General features: G+C 43.2%; 1 protein-coding gene across 5 annotated transcripts in view; it reads right to left on the reverse strand.

The window, feature by feature from the left end:
• The window catches only part of LOC122540477 (rap1 GTPase-activating protein 1), a 505,352-nt gene that overhangs the window by 362,700 nt on the left and 117,759 nt on the right, over window positions 1-24,893 (reverse strand). The window contains exon 1 of one of the 5 annotated variants that reach the window (XM_087980194.1): window positions 2,983-2,998. The exons of 3 other annotated variants lie outside the window; for them this stretch is intronic. The gene's annotated coding sequence lies outside the window, so the exon portion shown is untranslated. Of the gene's footprint in view, window positions 1-964; window positions 1,026-2,982; window positions 2,999-24,893 lie in introns of those variants that run through there. One more of the 5 variants, XM_043676345.2, reaches the window with a different exon arrangement.

Genomic DNA, 24,893 nt, shown 5'->3' on the forward strand with positions numbered 1-24,893 from the left:
GACTGAATGTAAGTTTTTATTTGATGATATGCATGTGAATCAATTTAAAACCAATACTCCACATAACTGTCAAATGTTTCTTACAAAGACAAAGTCATACCCGCCTCCGTAAGCCTGTACCAGACCCACCCTCCCTCTGTGAAAATAAATTGTCCCTCTGGACTCTTTAGTATCTCTCCCTTCTCATCTTAAACCTACGTCCTCCAGTTTTAGACTGCCCTACTATGAGGAAAAGCTGTTGGCTATCTACCTTATTTACACCCCTCCTGATTTTATAAACCTCTATAGAAAGGTCAGTTTCCTAAGCTCCAGGGGAAAAAGTCCCAGCTTATCCAGCCTCTCCTCAAATGCTATGATATGGAGGAGCCGGTGTTGGACTGAGGTGGACAAAGTTAAAAAAAAACCACACAACACCAGGTTATAGTCCAACAGGTTTATTTGGAAGCTCTATCTTTCAGAGCACCACCCCTTCATCAGGTAGCTATGAGATAGTGATGACATCATGAGCATCATGAGCATGACATTCTGATCATGAGACATAACAATGCACATCTTTAAAGGGACCACTGTGCAGGCAGTTTGTGTCCAATTGCCGTCTGGCCTGCAGCTTAGAGGGAACATTGTTTTGGGACTTTTACTGAGTCAAATGTGCTATACAAATGAAAGTTATTTTCTTGCACAAGCTTAATATCAATAACATATGAACCAGCAGCATAGGGTATACGCTGCACTCAACGTGAGGACAGCAGAGTGCTCTCTTTAACAACTTCGACTCACACTCAGACAACTTGCTGACATTCAGAAGCCATTTTTAAAAATCGGTAAAAGTCCAACTACATGGATCACTGAAAGGTCACTTGACAGATTGGCCAAGAACCTTTGAAGTTTTGATCTTTACATTTCAAATACATTTTTCACTGCTTCCTGTTACAAGGTGAGAAGGTTAAATTGTTGAAAGGATTACCTCCTGCTCAAGGCTGGGTTCAGGTCAAGCTACAGACGTCCCCTTTGCACTGGTACAAATCCCAATGTAATGCCAGCAACGCAAACACACTGTGGAACAAGTCATCACACAGCTCTGGGCAGGAACCAAGGAACGTTTCAAATCATTCCAGGAGAATTTATAACAAGATCAGAAAATTTACAGCACATGAACAGACCGTACCGCCCTTTGACTCAGTGCCAGCAAATAAAGATCAAGGTATCCAGCCCAACACAACATTCTGGCTGTTGGTCCATTGCCCTCTGGGTTACAGTGCTTCTCATGTACATCCAAGTACTGCATACATTTAGTGATCATTTCTGCCTCTACCATGTTTTTAAGGAGATCTAGTTTCCCATCACCCTCTGGGTATTAAAAAAAAGCCCATCGCCAGACAGGAGTGAAATACTCAGACTTATGTCTCTCATCAGCTTGACATTACCGTTGGATTTGTGCCACTTTGAAACGGAGAAATAATTCACCTGGGACTCGATTCAATTTATTTTTGTTTGTTATCTGGTGAACCTTGGTCAGTAATTCCAAAAGGTATACATTTCTAGTGCCCGTTCTGACAGTGTTTTCAATGATCAACAGAAACACATTCATTGTTTGAGAGAGAGAGTAAAAATAGAATGATTGCCAAACTGGAATCTTTATATTGTGCTCAGGACAATGTAAATGTAGTTGAGAAAATCAGGAGAAACTGACAGCAAGCAGACCACTTGTGTCCCAGGGGGCAGCTATCCAGGTCAAATGGACTGGAACAGGAATCCCACTTGCACCACAGCAAGTTGAGAAAGTAAATTCCAAAACAGCAGGAGATTACTGTGTTAGATCGGACTAGATCAAGACCATCCTTTAGGGACAGAACCTGCTATACCTCCTCAGGCCAGTACGAGATGTTTGCCTTTTAATTCCCCACTCCTCATGGTAATTAGGGACAAGCAGGTAACACTCTTCTGATGGAGGTTAGAGACAAACAGGAAAAAAGCCAACTCTTCTGCCATATTATTATTTTGGTAACATTCTGCCCCTCCAGGAACTAGTCCAATTCCCTGTTGAAAATTATTATTGAATTTTGCATCTATTAGCCTTTCAGACTGCATTTCAGATCAGAAACTTGCTTTGGAAATTTCTCAAAGTTCTTTCACCAATAATCTTCAGTCACAGCCTTGGATTACTATCAATGGAAACCATCTTTCCCCATTTCTTCTCACAAAATCCTTGTGTAATAAATTTCCTCTTAACCTTCTCCACTTGAAGGTGAAGTGGTTTCATCAATTGCTCTATGACTAATGTCCTAAATCCCTGGGAAGGGTCACGCAAATTTCCTCTGCACATTCCCCAAATGCATTCCCACTCTCAGCAACAGCAGTGCTCAGAATGGGACACTCTGTCAGGCCTTACCAGGAAAGCAGGATTTCCTTGGATCTAAAACCTCAACATCCCAGATGCTTTTTGGAATTCTCCTTAGCGTGTTGGGCACATACACGTGTACCATTCCTGAAAGTGATGCTTGATAAACATTAACACACAACCACCAAATGTTCACAACAGTGCAGATTCACAAAATGCTCAATATACAGTATCCCTGAACACTTTAACAGCTCACTTCCTTGCTCCTCAGGTACTTGCACTTCCACACACTATGTATCTGTTGAAAGACTTATGATGATACACCAAGGCTCATGAGACAGCACCTTCCAAACCCACTACCTTTGTTTGCAATACAGAGTGATGGTATCAGCATGGGTTTAATTCTCACACCAACTGAGGTCATCATGAAGTCCTGCCTTCTCAATCTTGTCCATGCTTTGGTGATCCTCAGGTTAAATTCACCATCAGTCACCTCTCTAATAAGACTGCAAGGCCGAGGGTGAGAGCGAGAAGCCCAATGGTCCTCTGGCACTATGGCACCTTCACCTTTACCATCCAGATGGACAAGGACAGCAGATAGTGGGAAGACAACCCCTTATGTGTTACCCTTCCAAGCCACTCACCATCTTGACTAGGAAATATATCGCCGTTCCTTCACTGTCGCTAGGTCAAAATCCTGGAATTCCCTCCCTAACGGCATTGTGGGTCATCCCACAGCAGGTAGACTGCAGTGGTTCAGGAAGGCAGCTCACCCCCACCTTCTCAAGGATAACTAGGGACAAGCAATAACTGTTGGCCAGCCAGTGACGCCCACATCACATTATTAATTTGTTTTTAAATGGCAAGACTTTGGAGACATTACATCCACCAGATGCTCAGAATGGGAAATGTCCTATTTTCCATCTCAGCTATTGTTGAGTTGTAAACAAGATTAACCCAGTTTTAAATCATTAAGCTGCAGAACATGCCTCCTTTATTGTTTTGTCCAAGTACTAATCCATTCACTAGGTGCCAACACACTATCAAATCACTTGTGAAATTTTGCCACAAATCAGGAAGTTAGTTTCAGTAACTGAATACCTTTAACAGGTTTAGCCAAACCGAGAAACACATTCTCAAGTCTGCGACCATAAATTATGCTCAAATCGAATTAAACAGCATCACAATTAATGGTGACATTGTTAATTATATGTTCTGCACTTTACAATATCACACGTTTGTGAGCAGGTATGATAGAAATACAGATTTTCTTTCTAACTTTTGGCTGTTTTAGTAAGTATATGGTATAGAATGGAATAGAGCTAGATGGATGAGGCGACATACCAAGGTTCAACTTGGATCAATTCAATACAATCCACAATATACTCCCAGCTACCATCATTTATGAGGCAGGGTCATTCCACCCAAAATGGTAACTCTGATTTCTCTCCAGCAGCATAATGCTGCTAGAGTGGGGGGACACGGTGGCTCAGTGGTTAGCACCGCTGCCTCACAGCACCAGAGGCCCGGGTTTAACTCCAGACTCGACCAACTGTCTGTGTGAAGTTTGCACGTTCTCCCGGTGTCTGCATGGGTTTCCTCCCACAGTCTAAAGATGTTCAGGTTAGGTTGGATTGGCTATGGTAAATTGCCCATAGAGTCCAGGGATATACAGACTAGGTATTTAGCCATGGGAAATGCAGATTATAGGTAGGATGCTCTTTGGAGGGTCTGTGTGAACTCCTATGAACCTGCTGAGCTTTACCAGCATTTTCTGTTGTTGTTTCAGTACAATCCCTCGTGTCTTCAGGCTAAGGAGGGAATGTATTTGAGAAAACATCTCTTTGGATTATGGCAGGAAATTGGGCAAGTGCAGTTATTAGATGAACACAGAACAGATTTAACACTAATCCTTCAGATTCAAATAATTGATTGAAAATTTTCCTTGTTCAGTGTCACATTTATTAATGTTCCAAACAAACATTAACACTTTGATGATCAAAGAAAAAATCTAGCTGTTAAACCAGACTCATTAAAATTAGGAATTTGGACAAAGAACCTTAGAGTGTCCTCCCCTTACTTTCGACAGCCCTGTACAGATCCAAGATCTGTGTAACTCAGCCTTGAATATATTTAATGATCCAGGGTCTGCTGTTCCTGCAGCTCCAGAATTCTAAAGATTAATAAGTATCTGTTTCGATGAGGCCACATGGCTCCTTTGACCCACATGCGCTTGTATATTCTCAACTACCCCATTCGGGTTTTACTAACCTCCATGTGATCAAATTCCTACTGACAAGATGAACCTTTTCACATTTATCTACATGAAAATGTATTGTATTGGCTGATTGTATTTCCCCATATTGACTGGGACTCCCTTAATGTTCAGTGTTTGGATGGAGAGCAGTTTATTAAGTATGCCCAGGAGGGTTTTTTGAAACAGTATGCGGATAGTCCAATGAGGGAGGGGGGGGGCATCATACTGTACTTGGTTTTGTGACATGAACCCAACCAGGTGATTAAAGTATCAGTGGGGGAGCACTTTGGGAATAGCAACCATAATTCCGTAAGTTTTTAATGTTCATGGATAAAGACAAGGGTGGACCTTGGCTAAAGGTATTAAATTGAGGGAAGGCTAACTGTAACTGAATTAGACAAGACTTGGAGAATGTGGATTGGGAACGGCTGTTTGAGGGTAAGTGTGTATCTGACATTTGGGCGTCTTTTAAAGACCAGTTGACCAGAGCGCAGGAATTGCAGGATTTTACACATATTCCTGTAAAATGAAGGACAGGAATTGCAGAATTCAGGAACCTGGATGACGGAGGAAATTATCAGCTTAGTCAAAAAGAAAAAGAAGCATATTTAAAGGTCCAGGCAACTAAAAAGAGACAAAGCTCTTTAAAAATATACAGAAAGTAGGAAGGACCTTAAACGGTGAGGTTGGAGGGCTAAAAGGGGCCGTGAAATGTCCTTGGCCAGCCAGGTTAAGGAAAATCCTGAGGCATTTTATACATACATTAGGAGCAAGACTGTAGCGAGGGAGAGAGTAGGCCCACTCATAGATAAAGGAGGGTGGAACCAGAGGAAATGGGTGAGATCCTTAGTTTACATCAGTATTTACTGAAGAGAGGGAAATGGGGGCTGTTGAGGTTATGAAACAGTGTGTGAATAATCTCAGGTAGGTCAACAAAATGAAGGAGGAGGTGTCGGGTGTCTTGAAATGTATTAAGGTTTGTGTGTGAAAGGTCATGTCTCACTAACCTGATTGGGATTTGAGATGGTGACAAGAATGATTGATAAGGGAAAGGTGGCAGATGCTGTATACATGGACTTTAGTCAGGCATTTGATCAGGTGCGTCATGGCAGGAAGGTAGAGCCTCTTAAGATCCAGCCTTCTGACATGTGGGAGTCTTTTAAAGACCAGATGATCAGAGTGCAGGACAGGCATGTTCCTGTGAAAATGAAGGACAGGAATGGCAGGATTCAGGAACCTTGGATGACAGGGGAAATTAACAGGGGAGCTGACAAGATTGATGCAAAACTAGCTTGGTCATAGAAAGCAGAGTAGCAGGGGAAGGGTGCTTTTTGGAATAGAGATCAGTAACTAGTGGTACTCCCCAGGGATCAGTGCTAGGACCTTTGTTGTTTGTCACATATATAAATGCTTTGGAGGAAAATGTAGGTTGTCTGATTAGTAAGTTTGTGGATGACACCAAAATTGGTGGACTTGCAGGTAGTAAGGAGGATTGTCAAAGGAAACAGTGAGGTATAGATAGATTGCAGAATTGGGCAGAGAAATGGCAGATGGAGTTTAATCTGGACAAATGAAAGGTGATGTACTTTGAGAGATCAAATTTAGGTGGGAATTACACAATAAATGTCAGAATCCTGAGGAATACGGACATACAGAGGGATCTGGACATACAGGTCCACAGATCCCTGAAAGGGGCAACACAGGTGGATAAGGTGGTCAAGGAGGCAGACAGCACACTTGTCTTCATTGGTTGTGATGTCAAATATAGAAGTCGGCAAGTTATATTACAGCATATAGAACTTTAGTCAGGCCACATTTGGAATACTGTGAGCAGTTCTGGTTACCACACTACCAGAAGGACATGGATACTTTGGAGAGGATACAGAGAAGGTTTACTAAGATGTTGCCTGATCTGAAGGGTTTTAATTATAAGGAGAGCTTATAAGAGATTGTTTTCACTGGAAAGACGGAGGCTGAGGGGACGACCTGGTAGAGATCTACAAAATTATGAGAGGCACAGGTAGGGTGGATAGTCAGAGGCTTTTTCCCCAGGGTGGAAAGGTCAACTACAAGCGAGCATAGGTTCAAGGAGAGAGGGGTAAGTTTTTGGAAGAAGTGCAGGGAAAATGTTTCACCAGAGGGCGGTGGGTGACTAGAAATGTACTGCCAGTGGAGGTGGTGGGAGCAGGCTCAATAGCCAGGTTTAAGGTGCATCTTGATAAACATGAATGGGAGGCAAACAGAGGGATGGAGATCTCAAGTGGTCAATACGTAGCTAGTCTAAATAAGGAGATTAGGAATCGATGTAGGTATGGTGCTGAAGGGCCTGTTCCTGTGCTGTACTGGATATTATTGCATAGACTGTGTTACCTTGTTTATTTCTTAGCACAATCCCAAACGTTTTCACTATTACCGGTCCCCATCCCACAGTTTGATATCATTTTTCAATTCTAATACAAGAGTGTCACATTCAGACTCCAACACCTCGATGTATTCAGGACTAGAGTTCACAAACAGATCTCTACCAACCACTCCCTAATTCATACAACTGAAAAATCTTCTCAATTTATACTTAGTCAGTTCTTTTATAAATAAAAGCAAACTTTCAATCTTTTCCAGGTCTAAGAGAAAATCATATTGGACACAAAGTATTAACTCTGTCTCTATTTTTAGTTCAATTCAGTCCATTCCTGCCTCCACACACCCTGACCTTTATCATTAAGGGTGGCACAGTTGCTCAGTGCTGCCTCATGACGCTGGGGTCCCAGGTTCAATCCCACCACAGGGAGACTGTTCGTGTGGAGTTTGCACATTCTTCCCATGTCCACATGAGTTTGCTTCAGTTTCCTCCCACAGTCTAAAGATGTGGAGGCTAGGTAGGTTTAGCCATAGGAAATGCAGAGTTACAGGGATTGTGAGAGAGAATGGGACGCTCTTCAGAGGGACAGTGTGGACTCAATGGGCAGAATGGCCTGCTCTCACATTGTGGGGATTCTATGAAAGCTTTGGTAGTGCCACTATCAAGAGAAATGCTCTGTCTCATTAAGGCATTTAACATAAATAGTGCTTACAATTTTTATAATTTCAAAGGCCCTCATCTATCCACAGATTATTAAAACTAAAAAAAAATTAACAGCAAGAGTTTTCCTACTGCAAATGACATCAAATGATAATGGCTTGGCACACTGCTGCAAATATTAAGCTCTACTTTTGTTGAAAACACCATTTTGCCAACTGACATATTCTAATAACCACAGATACTGAAGCAGTCTAAATATAACAAGATCTGGACAATATCCAGGCGTTGGGCTGAGAAGCAGGCATTCACACCACATAAATGCCAGGAAATGTCCAATAAGAGACAATCTAATCACAATCAGTGGTGTTACCATCACTGAATGCATCCATTATCAACTTTCTGCGGGTTACCATTGACCCTTCCCAATGAAGGGCTTTTGCCCAAAACATCGATTCTCCTGCTCTTCGGATGCTGCCTGATCGGCTGTGTTTTTCCAGCACCACACTCAACTCTAATCTTCGAGCAGCTGCAGTCCTCACTTTCTCCCAGAAATTTAACTGGCCTCACCCTATTCCTACAGCAGCTGCAAGGACAGGTTAGGGCCTAGAAATGCTGCAGCAAGTAAATCACGTCCAGACTCCCCATCTACAAGTCAGGGGTATAATGGAATACTCCCCAGTCGCTTGGATGAGTGCATGTTCTAACATTCATGAGGCTTGACACCATCCACCCCAACGGATTAGCACCACATCTATAAATGTTCACTCTCTCCACCACTGAACTCAGTAGTAGCCGTATTTATTATCTACAAGATACATTTCAGAAATTCACTAAAGCTCCTTGGATAGAACCTTTTATGATCTGGAACCTACTATGATCTGGAAGGACAAGGACAGCAGATAAATGGGAACACCACCCCCTGCAAGTTCCCCTCCAAGCCACTCACCATCCTGACTTGGAAATATATCGCCAGTCCTTCAGTGTCACTGGGTCAAAATTCTGGGCATTGTGGATTAACCCATAGCATATAGACTGCAAATAAAGCAGCACATCCCCACCTTCTCCACAGTAACTAGGGATAGACAATGAATGCTGGCCCAGTCGGTGATGATTACATCTCATGAGTGAATTTTTAAAAAATATCAAATTTACTTTTTCCAGTATAATAAAACCAACACACTGGTGACTGATTCAGGTAGCACAGGCTTTAGTTAGATGTTATTGTCACATGTACTCAAGTACAGGGATACAGGAGTAAAGTGAAACGTTTGCAACAATGCCATTCTTAGTGCAATCTTATACATAAAGGTACCGAGGTACAAAATCTGAGGTAAAAAAGTAGAACAAAAGTTAAAAGTTCAACATTACAGATCTTCTCAGCATTAACTAAAAACTAAAGTTTAAAGTTCCAAATTATAGTCTCTCTTTAGCCGTGGTCCTGTAGTTGCTCCTGGGCACAATCTCTCTTTCCTGATACTAAACATAGCTAAAAACTCACTTTAATTTTGAAATTCTAAAACTGAACATGTATAAACTAATTATAAACAGCTATACTTACAGCTTATTCCACTTCGAGGTTGAATTAAAACTAAACATCAACCTGTTGGAAAAGGCAAATCCTTTACTTTGAAGTAATTACATGTTATTGAAAGGACAATTGGAAACTATTTACAGCTGACAGCCAAAGTAATGCGTGAAGTGTTAAAAAGAAAGGGGTCGCTCCCTATTCAATTGAACAATGAAAATCAGCTGATGACATTCAATTAACTGTAATTGAATTATTATAATAATTGACTTCTTAATATCTCCTAATAAAAGTCTACATTGGAACCTGCCCTAAGGTCACTTTAGAAAATACAGCTGTTATATTGCAAGTTAACAAACTAAGTTTAAAACCATTACTGTGACCTCAGCTTGTTGGTCAAAATCAACAGTAAATTCACAACAATTGAGTAGAGAATCATCTGTTCTCTCTGCACTCCAATTTATCCCAGTTAGAGTTATAGAGATGTACAGCATGGAAACAGACCCTTCGGTCCAACCCAATCTAGTCCCACCTGCCAGCACCCGGCCCATATCCCTCCAAACCCTTCCTATTCATATACCCATCCAAATGCCTCTTAAATGTTGCAATTGTACCAGCCTCCACCACTTCCTCTGGCAGCTCATTCCATACACGTACCACCCTCTGTGTGAAAAAGTTGCCCCTTTGGTCTCTTATACCTTTCCCCTCTCACCCTAAACCTATGCCCTCTAGTTCTGGAATCCCCGACCCCAGGGAAAAGACGCTGGCTAGACAGTGTTAGAGGAATGCAGAATTCAATTGTTTCAGTTTTATATTTTATGCTGATTTAAATTAGGATTGAATGTTAAGCTAAATAAAAAGTGAAAGAACTGCACATGTTGTAAATCAGAACCAAAAACAAAAATGGCTGGAAAAGCTCAGCAGGTAGAGCAGCATCTGTGGAGAGAACTCAGAGCTAATATTTTGGATCAAGTGACGCTTCCTCAGAGCTAATTATTAAACTATTTTGTTTAACTATTTGAGGGTGTATTAGCCAATACTTCACATGATTATAATTTCCTCTTCATAACAATTGGTTACATCCTTGGATAAACCGACTGAAGTTATATTTATTTGCTGATGGGTAGTATTACATGTCGATTTTGAAAAAAAGATGCCATTGATAACAGTGAAATGTGGAGGAAACCAAGGGGAAGCTGAATGTGAGACAGAGTATGTGTGTGTGTGAGAGAGAGAGGGAGGTGTGACTGCAGTGACAGTGAAGCACTTCTCACAGTCTTGAATAGTTATATAAACAAGCAGAGGGAGAATGTTTCCCTTTATGGCCTGGACCTAGTGCAGGAAAATTACATTGAACAGCTGTTAAAGACCATCTTCGTTTGTTTTCTTCCAAGTGAAACATTTCACATCTGATGAGCGTCTCCTGTACGCAGTGTAAGATACTAGCAGCAAGCTGAAATCTGTCGCGGCCGAATCAAACTCATGGCCCTCGATGCTGATCGAACACAGTCGTTCGGGAATGTATGACACCACAGATTTACCCCAGAGCTGCACTGTCCACTCCGGGAGCAAATCTGAATACTGATGTCTGGGTTATCTGTTTGCATTCTCATCAGGCACAGTCAGGTACCTAAAACAAAAATGATTTTAAGGAAGTTGGGGTGCACTATTATTCAAGAGCAGAGTAGAACTAAAGGATTCATGCTTTGTATTCTGGTAATGTTTGGACTGGATAACCCACAAAAAAAAACGTTATATATGAATCATCTGTAGACAGTCATCTGTATAAACCCATCTGGTTCACTAATGGCTTTTAGGGAAGGAAACTGCCAAACATACCCAGTCAGACCTGCATGTGACCCCTTACCCACAGCAATATGGTGGACTTTTTACTGCCCTCTGACATGATGCAACAAGTCACTTGATTTGAGGACAATTCAGGATGGACAACAAATACTGACCTTGTCAGTGATGTTCACGTTCAGGAAAGAATAAATTATTAAAAATATATTGATAATGTTCTCACCCAATGACATGAACGTGTGGATGACGAGAATCTGGAATGAAACAGAAAATGCTGGAAATACTCAGCAGCTGTGGAGAGAGAAACAGATCAATGTTTCAGATCAAAACCAGAACCATTCTCAAAGTTACTTAAAATGCTTGCCTAATATCAATTCCTGAAATTTATGAATTCCACAGCAACATATGGCATGTCTAAAACCCAACTGAGACTGGTTTATTCCAATTGACTTACACACACACACAAATATTCACAAGCAAGTGCTTTTACAATAGCCTGGGCACAAACTGCACTCACAGAAACGATACGCTGTGGAAGCAGGCATTCAGGCCACAGTGACCCTCCACCCAGATGCTAACCTCCTATACCCCATCCCTGTAACTCTGTATTTCCCATGGCTAACCCATCTAACCTGCATGTCCCTGGAGACTATGGCAATTTACACATGGCCAATACACCCTAATCTGCATAGAGTCATAGAGATGTACAGCACTGAATCAGACTGTTCGGTCCAACCCGTCCATGTCGACCAGATATCCCAACCCAATCTAGTCCTACCTGCCAGCACCCGGCCCATATCCCTCCAAACCCTTCCTATTCATATACCCATCCAAATGTCTCTTAAATGTTGCAATTGTACCAGCCTCCACCACTTCCTCTGGGAGCTCATTCCATACAAGCACCACTCTCTGCATGAAAAAGTTGCCCCTTAGGTCCCTTTTAAACCTTTCCCATCTCACCCTAAACCTATGCCTTCTAGTTCTGGACTCCCCCAACCCAGGGAAAAGACTTTGCCTGTTTTTCCTATCCATGCCCCTCATGATTTTATAAACCTCTATAAGGTCACCTCTCAGCCTCCGAAACTCCAGGGAAAACAGCCCCAGCCTGTTCAGCCTCTCCCTATAGCTCAAATCCTCTAACCCTGGCAACATCCTTGTAAATCTTTTCTGAACCCTTTCAAGTTTCACAACATCTTTCCGATAGGAAGGAGATCAGAATTGCATGCAATATTCCAACAGTGGCCTAGCTAAAGTCCTGTATAGCCACAACATGACCTCCCAGTTCCTGTATTCAATACTCTGACCAATAAAGGAACGCATTCCAAACGTCTTCCTCACTATCCTATCTATCTGCGACTCCACTTTCAAGGAGCTATGAACCTACATTCCAAGGTCTCTTTGTTCAGCAACACTCCCCAGGACTTTACCATTAAGTGTATAAATCCTGCTAAGATTAGCTTTCCAAAAATGTAGCACCTCACATTTATCTGAATTAAACTCCATCTGCCGTCCTTCAGCCCACTGGCCCATTTGATCAAGATACCATTGTAATCTGTGTGTCCACTACACCTCCAATTTTGGTGTCACCTGCAAACTTACTAACTATACCTCTTATGTCTGCATCCAAATCATTTATGTAAACGACAAAGTAGAGGACTCAGCATTGATCCTTGTGGCACTCCACTGGTCACAGGCCTCCAGTCTGAAAAGCAACCCTCCACCACCACCCTCTGTCTTCTACCTTTGAGCCAGTTCTGTATCCAAATGGCTAGTTCTCCCTGTATTCCATGAGATCTAACCTTGCTAACCAGTCTCCCATGGGGAACCTTGTCAAAAGCCTTACTGAAGTCCATATAGATCACATCTACCATTCTGCCCTCATCAATCCTCTTTGTTACTTCTTCAAAAAACTCAATCAAGTTTGTGAGACATGATTTCCCATGCACAAAGCCATGTTGACTATCCATAATCAGTCCTTGCCTTTCCAAATACACATACATCCTGTCCTTCAGGATTCCCTCCAACAACTTGCCCACCACCAACGTCAGGCTCACTGGTCTCTGATTCCCTGGCTTGTCCTTACCACCCTTCTTAAATAGTGGCACCTGTGGTAGGAAAACAGAGCACCCAGAGGAAACTTATGCACGCATAGGGAAAATGTGCAAACTCCATGCAGACAGTCACCCAAAGGTGGAATCAAACCCAGGTCCCTGGTGCTGTGAGGCAGCAGTGCTAACCACTGAGCTACCATACTGCCCTGTCAGTGAGAAAGTGAAGATTCTTGTAACTGTAATATCTCAAGGTTTCAAATTTAAAAGTGAAAAGTTTTTGCTGTGCACTCATTCTACCATTTGTTTAATTTTGTTCCAGTTCCTATTTTAATTGGGATTTCTGTAAATCATGTTACTGCTTGTAAATATTCTGCAGTGTGCTGTGATCTAAAAAAGGAACATTTTGTCTCAGAAGTGGGGATCATATTCATTAAAGTGAGGTGTAAGTGATTCAATTATGAAGACAAGATTGAAAAATGTCAGTCAAGAAATGAGCAAAAGGTGATTCTCAAGACGATTAGTGGCTTTGATCAAGTAAATAGAGCAATGTATTCCCTCCAGAGTGGAGGGACCAGAAAGCATCAAAATCTCAAAGAATAATGATCATAGGACCATACGCACAGGAGCAGGAATAGGCCGTTCAGCCCATTGAGTCCGTTCTCCACTCAATGAGATCATGGCTGATCTGATAATCTTTAACTCCACTTTTCGGCCTTTTCCCCATAACCCTTCATTCCCTTACTGAATAAACATCTGTCTATCTCGGCCTTGAATGTACTTAATGACCCAGTAGTAACAGCCCTTTGTGGTTTGGAATTCCAGATTCATGACGCTCTGAGAGAAGATATTTCTCTTGTCTCTGTCTTCAATGGGCAACCCCTTACTCTGAGATGATGCCCTCCAATCCTAGACTCTCCCACAAAGGGAAACAACCTCTCCATATCTTCTCTGTCAACTCCCTGAGAGTCTGGTGTGTTTCAACAAGGCCACCTCTCATTCTTCTATATTCCAATGAGGACAGAAACAATCTCTTTTCATAAGATAGTCCCTCCATTCCTGCTATCAGCCTAGTTAACCTTCATAGGACTGTGTCCAATGCCAGAATATGTTTTTCTGAAATAAGGGGCCTGAAACTGTTCCTAGCATTCCAGCTTTCAGTCAGTTGTCAGGATCTGGCATGGTTGATACAAAGATGTGTGGATACTGATTCTGGAAATAAGATCAACAGGAACTTGAAGAGCTATTTAAGGATGAAGAATGTACAGGCTGAGAGTCAAAGAGCGTAAATTTGGGGCTAAACTCACCTGGTATTTTAAAATGTCACTGCTACACAAAGAGCTGAATAATTCCATTTGTGTGGTATTATTCTAAGATTCTGATTGAGGGATCAACATTGTCCAGGGGACACTAGGGATGAATTTCTTCATGATAATGCCATGGGATATTCTCTGATAGGACACTATACCTTACAGCTGACAGTATTTTCAGATTTCTGCCACCAACCATATATTTGAATGTAATGTTTGAACCATACGCATTTACACTTAACCACACGCTAAGCAAAAACAGGAAGTTACTCATGTATCAACTATAACTATGTCAATTTATTTTCCCAGGTTTTTTTTCAACAATGGGCAGAATTTCTGATGTTTGGCAGAGCAATTTTCAATCATTGAAGAAGGTTGAAATGATTATCACAGTGGCTCTGACATTTACAGCACATTTCAATGAGATTGAAAAAATCGATTTTTTGAGTTTTTGACCAAAGTTACTTTTAAAAAGTATTTGAAACTCAATATTTTTGTTCTTCAAGCCAATTTATTGAAACCACTGTTTAATGAAATCATTAAAGCACAAAGCACTTTCAGTCTCAATATATTGACAGAATGTTTCTCCTTTGACCCTTTGAAGTTCTTGTCAAATGATTACCATCAAGTACCATCCCAAGATTCTCCAGCTTACAGCTATGACTGTTCAGGTGATGTCACAGCGTTCTTGCTCAGTGCACTCCGCATCACGTTCACCTGATGATCTCGACTTGATTTTGCAGCAGAGAGGTAAACATTCCCATCCAATGGCTGAAGAGCCTGTAGGGCAACCAATCAATCTTAGTCTAGACTGTGCACTGAAAACTAAATTGTGATCCTTTCCCTAAAATCATTTTAAAATAGGTTTATTGGTCATTCCATTCTTTATTGTCCTTTCTTCCCTTGAGATAAGATGACAATTCATGTATTTTCTAACTCCCAATGCCCTCTATAGCCATAACCATTTCACTATGGATACTGGCCAGGCTCCACATCATTACTGTTTCCTTTTCTTGTTGATAATCAAAAGCAAGTACAGGAGGCTGCAAGGCAAAGGAATTGTCCCAACCTTCCACAACAAGTAGAACATAAAACATAAAACATAAAACATTACTGCGCAGAAAAGACCCTTCGGCCCTTGATGTTACACCAACCTGTGAAATCAATCTGAAGCCCATCTAACCTACACTATTCCATTCTCAGCCATATGTTTATTCAATGACCATTTAACTGCCCTTAAAGTTGGCGAGTCTACTACTGTATGGAATATGTGTCTCATACAATAAAATTCAAATTACAAAATTCTCTTGCACTTCCTGTAGTACTGACTGTTTATTGATCACAGTGGCCTGGCTGATACCAGGGAAATACTGAGACAACATTAGATCCTCAGAAGAGACAATACTTTGGAACCTGTCCCATGTTTAAAAATGAGCACCTCGAGGGAAATCGAGGGATGTGGGAATCAGGTGGGAAAGCAAAGCTCAGGTCAAAAATCAGCCAGGATTACATTGAGTGTTGGGGCTTGTTCAAGAAAGGATCAAGACAAAAGATGGAAAATTATAGGCCAATTAGCTTAACCTCGGTTGTTGGTAAAATTCTAGAATCCATCATTAAGGATGAGGTTTCTAAATTCTTGGAAGAGCAGGGTCGGATTAGAACTAGTCAACATGGATTTAGTAAGGGGAGGTCGTGCCTGACAAACCTGTTGGAGTTCTTTGAAGAGGTGACAAGTAGGTTAGACCGGGGAAACCCAGTGGATGTGGTCTATCTAGACTTCCAAAAGGCCTTTGATAAGATGCCACACAGGAGGCTGTTGAGCAAGGTGAGGGCCCATGGTGTTCGAGGTGAGCTACTGGTATGGGTTGAGGATTGGCTGTCTGACAGAAGGCAGAGAGTTGGGATAAAAGGTTCTTTTTCGGAATGGCGGCCGGTGACAAGAGGTGTCCCGCAGGGTTCAGTGTTGGGGCCGCAGCTGTTCACATTATATATTAATGATCTGGATGAAGGGACTGGGGGCATTCTAGCGAAGTTTGCCGATGATACAAAGTTAGGTGGACAGGCAGGTAGTACTGAGGAAGTGGGGAGGCTGCAGAAGGATCTAGACAGTTTGGAAGAGTGGTCCAGGAAATGGCTGATGGAATTCAATGTGAGCAAATGTGAGGTCTTGCACTTTTGAAAAAAGAATAGAAGCATGGATTCCTTTCTAAACGGTGAGAAACTTCGTAAAGCCAAAGGAGAAAGGGATCTGGGAGTGCTAGTTGAGGATTCTCTAAAGGTAAACATGCAGGTTGAGTCCGTGATTAAGAAAGCGAATGCAATATTGTCAATTATCTCAAGAGGGTTGGAATATAAAAGCACTGTTGTGCTGCTGAGACTTTATAAAGCTCTGGTTAGGCCCCATTTGGAGTACTGTGTCCAGTTTTGGGCCCCACACCTCAGGAAGGACATACTGGCACTGGAGCGTGTCCAGCGGAGAATCACACGGATGATCCCTGGAATGGTAGGTCTAACATATGAGGAACGGCTGAGGATCCTGGGATTGTATTCATTGGAGTTTAGAAGATTAAGGGGAGATCTAATAGAAACTTACAAGATAATACATGGCTTGGAGAGGGTGGACGCTAGGAAATTGTTTCCGTTAGGCGAGGAGACTAGGACCTGTGGACACAGCCTTAGAATTAGAGGGGGTAAATTCAGAACAGAAATCCGGAGACATTTCTTCAGCCAGAGAGTGGTGGGCCTATGGAATTCATTGCCGCAGAGTGCAGTGGAGGCTGGGACGCTAAATGTCTTCAAGGCAGAAATTGATAAATTCTTGATGTCACAAGGAATTAAGGGCTACGGGGAGAATGCGGGTAAGTGGAGTTGATGCCCATCAGCCATGATTGAATGGCGGAGTGGACTCGATGGGCCGAATGGCCTTACTTCCGCTCCTATATCTTATGGTCTTATGGTCTTTGAGGGGTTGTATAACCCACAGCTGCCAGTCTTTAGTATGAATACAATTTTTCCTGACTGCAGCATTCCAACCTACAAATGAGACCCAGTCTGAGTGAGGCAGAATGAACCACAAATCTCAGCTGCCTTCCCATGTTAGATTTGTTTCAATGGACAATTTACTGGTCACTGTAAAAGCACTTCCTAGATCATGTTATCTGTTTCCCCACATTTGTTTGCATGTCTGGTGGGTTTCTAATAGATCTACATTGAAACTTAATTGTTCTAAATAACTTGTCTCCATTTTCTCTATGCACCATTTTTTTGTTTCATGTGGTGTGTTACAATTGCTTGTGCCTCAATCCATTGTTTCACCAAAGATAACCTCAGCAGTATCAGGTGATGGCAAAGACAGCACATAAACACACCAGGGTCACAACTGCAATTCTTCAAAATATTTTAATTTCATTTTATAATTAAAACTATTTTATTGCTCTATAAGACTACTTTTGAAGGCTTAAAAAATCCTTCCAAAACAGGGTTTGATTTAAACACTTTGCATAAAAGTGAACCACCAGTTGGAGTGTGTAGGATAGTCAACATTTTTGTCATTGTCCATCCAGCGTCTGCTCTACTTGGGTATGAATTAATCTTCACATGTCTTCCCAATAAAGCCCATATTGCCTTCTGAATCGCTGGAATACCGATGTTGGATATTGGCAAGTAAAGCATTCATTTTTTGTTATTCATTCATTGGATGAGGGTATCTCTGGCCAGGCCAGATTTACTGCCCATCTCTAATTACCCAGAGCACAGTTAAGATTCAACCCCATTACTGTGGGTCTGGAGTCACATGTAGGCCAGACCAGGTAAGGATGGCAGTTTCCTTCCCTAAAGGACATTAGTGAACCAGGTTGGTTTTTCTGACAATTGCCAATGGATTCACAGTCATCATTAGACTCTTAATTCCAGACTTTTATTGAATTCAAATTCCACAATTTGCTGTGGAACCCAGGTCCCCAGGACATTCCCTGGGTTTCTGGATAACCAGTCCAGTGATAATACCACTAGGGCATCACCTCCCTAATGGAGTGATAAACCAGGGGGATTTGTGGGACAATAAACTGAGGCTGAGTGTTGATATGAGTGTATGCCCTGGGTGAAATGGGGGCATAAAATTATACACTGAATATTATGATTCTTGACAAAAAGTTTGAATAGTCTTCAGGACTTGGTGAACTTCTATGTTGTGATCCACAGTAAATATAGGACCAAGAGAACACCCTGAACTTGGTCTACACTCAGTGAGGCCAGGCTAGTCTGCACCTTGCACTGCATAGCCAGCTCAGCCATACCAGAGAGCAGTTCAGAGTCAATCACATTGTATGGGAGTGGAGTCACACATGGGCCAGGCCAGGGAAGGATGGTAGATTCCTTCCCTAAAGAAAATTAATCAATTAAGTGGGTTTTTATAACAATTAGTGATAATTGTCATGGTTAACATCATTGAGATCAGCTTTCAATTCCAGAGTTTTATTAATTGAACTTAATTTCTACTAAGTCGTGGTAGGATTTGAACCAGTGTCCCCAAAGCATTAGCCTGGGCCTCTGGATTACTAGCCCAGTAACATTACTGCACCATCATCTCCCCAAGGTTACCCCCATGAGCTTCAACACTCAAGGCTATATAAGACAGGCTTATCCAACCTGCCCTCACAAGGTAACCCCAGCCCATTACCATTCTGTTCATCTGTAATGTTCCCTGTGAAGGCCAGCAAGACCCTATCAGCTGTGCTGCCTAAAACTACTGGATGGGGTTAGTACAGTCTCCGAGGAAGAAGGTTTGAGACTTTTGAAAATGGATAACTCCCCAGGTTTGGATGAACTGTGCCTGAGACTGCACAGGAACACTACAGAAGAAATAGTGGAAAGATGGTCAGTGTGGATTTGTTAGGGGGAGGATATGTCTGACCAATGGGAGTGATCTTTTTGAGGAGGTAAAGAAGAGCATCGATGAAGAAAGTACTTTTGATGGTGAATTTAGCAAGGTGTTTGATAAGGAAGGTGACAGGCTGGTCACAGTGGCAAAAAACCAATGGGATCCAAGGCAAAGTGGATCCAAAATAGATACTGAGGCAGGAGGCAGGAGGCAGGAGGGAGTGGGGAATGGGGAATGAGTGTTTTTGTAACTAGAAGGCTGTCTCCAGTGGAGGTTTGTGAGCTCAGAAGTTGATCCCTGTTTAAATGGTGTTTGTCAATGACTTGATTGTAGACAGCATAATTACACAATCTAATAATTCAGATAATACAAAGATTGTCCATGTGGTTGATAGTGAGGAAGGAATTTGCATGTGGAATAAGAAGAAATTTGATTTGAGAAGTGTGAGGTAATATGTTTGGGGAGGACAAACAAGGTGAGGGCATAAACATGTCCTTCCTTACTGAGACATGTGGAGAATAGAGGGACAGTGATGTCTATGTACACAGATACCTGCAAGTGGATGGACTGGTGACCAGGTAGGTAGGAGGCATTCAGAACACGTCCCCTTTCTTAGCCATAAAATCAGGGGGTTTTGCTACAGCTGAGCAGTTTTGGGCCCCATATCGAAAGAAGGATTCGCTGGCCTTGGAGGGGGTCCAGAGGACGTTAACAAGAATGATCGCAGGGATGAAGGGCTTGGCATGTGAGCAGTAGAGAACTCTGGGTCTGTACTCGATGGAGGTGAGAAGGGGGAAGGGAAGGGGAATCGGACTGCAACTTACAGAATACTGAGAAGCCTGGACACAATGGACATGGAGAAGATATTTTCACTAATAGGAGAGACTAGGGCCTGAGAACACAGCCTCAGAGTGAAGGGATGGCCATTTAGGACTGAGATGAGGAGGAATTTCTTCAGCCAGTGGGTGGTTAATCTGTGGAACTCCTTGCTGCAGAGGGCTGTGGAGGCCAAGTCACTGAGTATATTTAAGACAAAGAGATTCCGGAATAGTAAGGGGATCAAGGGTGATATATGGGGAGAAGGCAGGAGGCTTGCTGAGGGAGCCATAACCAGAAGATGTAGATTTAGGTTGTAAGGCTGGATATTTAAACGAGATTTGAGGGAAAATATTTTCAGTTGGAGGATGTTGAGGATCTGTGACTCACAGCCTGAAAGGGTGGTCAAGATGGAAACCCACACTATTTAAAAGATACGTGGATATTCAGCTGATCTGCTGTAACCTCTGGGCTATGGGTCAAGAATGGGAGACTGGTCTGGATGGTCCATGTCAGTAAGTGTGGACATGAGGAACCAAATCACCTCCATCCTTGCTGTAAATTTCTAAGGTTCTGTTATTCTGATCCCAAGCTCCAGAGGGAAGGTTTGAATAAGTTTAGAAAATGGAAGTTTCAGTGAAGGTTCTAAAGGAATAACAGCAGAAGAGAACGGCTGCTCTGATTCACAAAACTAGTTAACATGAAAATCAGGTCCAGCTAATTCCACCTGGATTTCTTGAGGAATCCTTTCATCATGTTTAAATGGTGTTTGTCAATGACTTGATTGTAGACAGCATAATTACACAATCTAATAATTCAGATAATACAAAGATTGTCCATGTGGTTGATAGTGAGGAAGGAATTTGCATGTGGAATAAGAAGAAATTTGATTTGAGAAGTGTGAGGTAATATGTTTGGGGAGGACAAACAAGGTGAGGGCATAAACATGTCCTTCCTTACTGAGACATGTGGAGAATAGAGGGACAGTGATGTCTATGTACACAGATACCTGCAAGTGGATGGACTGGTGACCAGGTAGGTAGGAGGCATTCAGAACACGTCCCCTTTCTTAGCCATAAAATCAGGGGGTTTTGCTACAGCTGAGCAGTTTTGGGCCCCATATCGAAAGAAGGATTCGCTGGCCTTGGAGGGGGTCCAGAGGACGTTAACAAGAATGATCGCAGGGATGAAGGGCTTGGCATGTGAGCAGTAGAGAACTCTGGGTCTGTACTCGATGGAGGTGAGAAGGGGGAAGGGAAGGGGAATCGGACTGCAACTTACAGAATACTGAGAAGCCTGGACACAATGGACATGGAGAAGATATTTTCACTAATAGGAGAGACTAGGGCCTGAGAACACAGCCTCAGAGTGAAGGGATGGCCATTTAGGACTGAGATGAGGAGGAATTTCTTCAGCCAGTGGGTGGTTAATCTGTGGAATTCCTTGCTGCAGAGGGCTGTGGAGGCCAAGTCACTGAGTATATTTAAGACAAAGAGATTCCGGAATAGTAAGGGGATCAAGGGTGATATATGGGGAGAAGGCAGGAGGCTTGCTGAGGGAGCCATAACCAGAAGATGTAGATTTAGGTTGTAAGGCTGGATATTTAAACGAGATTTGAGGGAAAATATTTTCAGTTGGAGGATGTTGAGGATCTGTGACTCACAGCCTGAAAGGGTGGTCAAGATGGAAACCCACACTATTTAAAAGGTACGTGGATATTCAGCTGATCTGCTGTAACCTCTGGGCTATGGGTCAAGAATGGGAGACTGGTCTGGATGGTCCATGTCAGTAAGTGTGGACATGAGGAACCAAATCACCTCCATCCTTGCTGTAAATTTCTAAGGTTCTGTTATTCTGATCCCAAGCTCCAGAGGGAAGGTTTGAATAAGTTTAGAAAATGGAAGTTTCAGTGAAGGTTCTAAAGGAATAACAGCAGAAGAGAACGGCTGCTCTGATTCACAAAACTAGTTAACATGAAAATCAGGTCCAGCTAATTCCACCTGGATTTCTTGAGGAATCCTTTCATCATATTATCAACATTTTCAAGGGAAGAGTCTAACTAATTCCTTTAGGACTTTTGAATCATTAGCAATCCAAAACAAGTGAGTGAACATGATGAGCAAGGAGATTGTTACTGTCATTCGATTATCACTGTTACATATAATGGATTATGTGGGTTAAGATAAAAAATTCCTATTGCTTTGTACTTGTGAATGAATGGCAACATGCATCAAGAGTAGTAGAAAGTGAGGTCTGCAGATGCTGGAGATCAGAGCTGAAAATGTGTTGCTGGTAAAGCACAGCAGGTCAGGCAGCATCCAGGGAACAGGAGAATCGACGTTTCGGGCATAAGCCCTTCTTCAGGAATGAGGAAAGTGTGTCCAGCAGGCTAAGATAAAAGGTAGGGAGGAGGGACTTGGGGGAGGGGCTTCGGAAATGTGATAGGTGGAAAGAGGTCAAGGTGAGGGTGATAGGTCAGACTGGGGTGGGGGCGGAGAGGTCGGGAAGAAGATTGTAGGTTAGGAAGGCGGTGCTGAATTCGACCTATCAACCTCACCTTGACCTCTTTCCATCTATCACATTTCCGAAGCCCCTCCCCCAAGTCCCTCCTCCCTGCCTTTTATCTTAGCCTGCGCTTTTCCAGCAACACATTTTCAGCTCAAGAGTAGTAGAGACAGCTTGGAGCCTTTTTCAGAAGGACCCACAATGCTGACTCTGCCTTTTCTCCACAGGTGCTGCCAGACCTGTTGAGGTGCTCCAGCAATGTCTGTTTTTATTTCAAGTGATCCAATCTGCCCCCGTTGTTCTCCTTCCCTGGTCAGTGTCTCAGAATGCAACGGATTATTCTCAATCGACAACACGCTGAGCTTCTGATCCCTCAAAATGCCACAAAAATTATTTCCTTCCATCACTGTATCATTGACTGCTCCTGCTCCCCTTCTGCCTAATGGCCACTCATCAGTGCCTCCCTATTGACACTCAGTGAACAAATCCCTACAATTTAATATCCTCGTTCTCATTATTCAAACAAAAAGATGTGCCAGAAAGTACATCAAATTGGAACATAAACAATATTGAATAGATTATTCACACCTTTGTCAACACACCATCATGCTTTTGCCAGTGGATGAAGATGGTACGTTAAGGGCTGTCAGCTGATTGGAAGGGAAAGGGTGAAGCTCAGAATGACAATATTGAGGAAGTGTAGTCCACAGGCTAGTTCGCTTAATGCTAACTAGTGTAACAGTTATAGAGGATCTGAGTGACAGGGGGTGATGGTGCGATTTATGGCTGAATCAGATGAGGTGATCAGCAAAATCTAATTCAACATCAGGAACATTTTGCAGCAGTTTTTATGCTTTTGACAAATAGTAGAATGAGTTTCTCATCAGGCATCAGTGAGTTGCCAAATAAGGGGGACTATCACTTGTTAAATGCCTTGTTAATGGCCCGCCATGCCTCATTAATATGCAGCTTTCTATCATAACAAATGAGCCGCACAAATGTGACATTGAGAATTCTCAATGCGGCAGTCAGAGTGGGAACCTGGTAACTTCAGCTCCCCACTGGCTGTGAGGAACCTCCTGGTCGCTCACCCCCAAACAGTATCTCAGGGCACGATCCATGGGCACCAGCCTCACCCACCCCTCATCCATGGGCATTGGAAACCCATCGGGATCCTCAGGGCTCCTCTCTGATCCCCTGGCAGCTCCCTCACAGAGTACAGAGCTGCCTTGTAGGAAGCAGCAACAATAAGCATTGAAAAGCTGCAGCAGGGACACTCTGCTCACTTCCTGCACCGGGCTCTCTAGCACTGACACACTGACAGGCTGCTGCTCCATTGAAAAGCTGCAGCAGGGACACTCTGCACAGGGACAGGGCCTCAGCTCACTCGCTGCGCTAGGCTGCACCACGCTCTTTAGCACAGACACACTGACAGGCTGCTGCTCCATCGGGATCTGCCCAGGGAGACAGTTTGCTGTCCACCACACACTGAGACATTAGTCTCATCCCGACAGCATGTGCCAGCTGCCTGTGCAGCAAACACACTGACCCGTTATTCAACCCAATGGCCTTGCCCAGAAATGGCTGAGGCCATTCCTCAGGCCAATCAACAAAGGGGCCCCCTGTCAGTCAGGGGGTGCTGGTTCCATCAGTCATGCTCTGTACAGCGTGCAAGGGCCTTGCTCACAGTCAGTTCTCCACATGGGACTCTCACATTCAGAGGAGTTTTTCCCATGCAGACTGGCCAGTGGGCAACTGTCAGTCCTGTAGGGCCAGCAGCAGCAGTCGGGGGCCATAGTGAATGATCACTTGGGGAACTGCGAGTATAACGGTCAGTGTTGTCCGCTCAGTCATGTCCAGGGTCTGCTTGTCCAAGTCAGTCAGAGGTAAGAGTCTAGGGCCTGTACAAGGTGGTGACTGGGACAAGGGCAACCCATTGTGAACCATGGGTCATGGTACCTTCACACACACCCTCGAGGCACAGAGACAATGCTGCCCAGGCTTTGCCCAGGGCCATGGGGGAGCAGGTGATAGAGCTGCTGAAGATGGGGATCCACTGCCTGGGCTGGTCTGTCAGTGGGCTGGGGAGGGGGACGGGTTGTCCCTCCAGTCCAGCCCAGATGTAGTGTGCTGCATCATCTCAATGAGCTGTGCTCTGCACAATCGGAGCAAAAGTTACAGCGATGGGATGGAAGGGGATGGGGGACAAGAAGATTGGGGAGGAGAATCTCCTTGCCCATGATGGAGCTCAGTTGCTTTGGGCACTGCCAGGGAGGAGCTGATTGAGCCCTGGGCCAGTTGCGGGGAGTTGGGGCTACAGACCATTGTGGAATGTACTATAAGGCATTGGCTGACATCTGGGTCGCATTGTGGAGGGGATCTGCAGCATTGAT

The sequence above is a fragment of the Chiloscyllium plagiosum genome, unplaced genomic scaffold (assembly GCF_037043375.1).
Source record: "Chiloscyllium plagiosum isolate Xiang-an unplaced genomic scaffold, Cpla_swu_hap1 HiC_scaffold_37, whole genome shotgun sequence".
Taxonomy (NCBI): Eukaryota; Metazoa; Chordata; class Chondrichthyes; order Orectolobiformes; family Hemiscylliidae; genus Chiloscyllium; species Chiloscyllium plagiosum.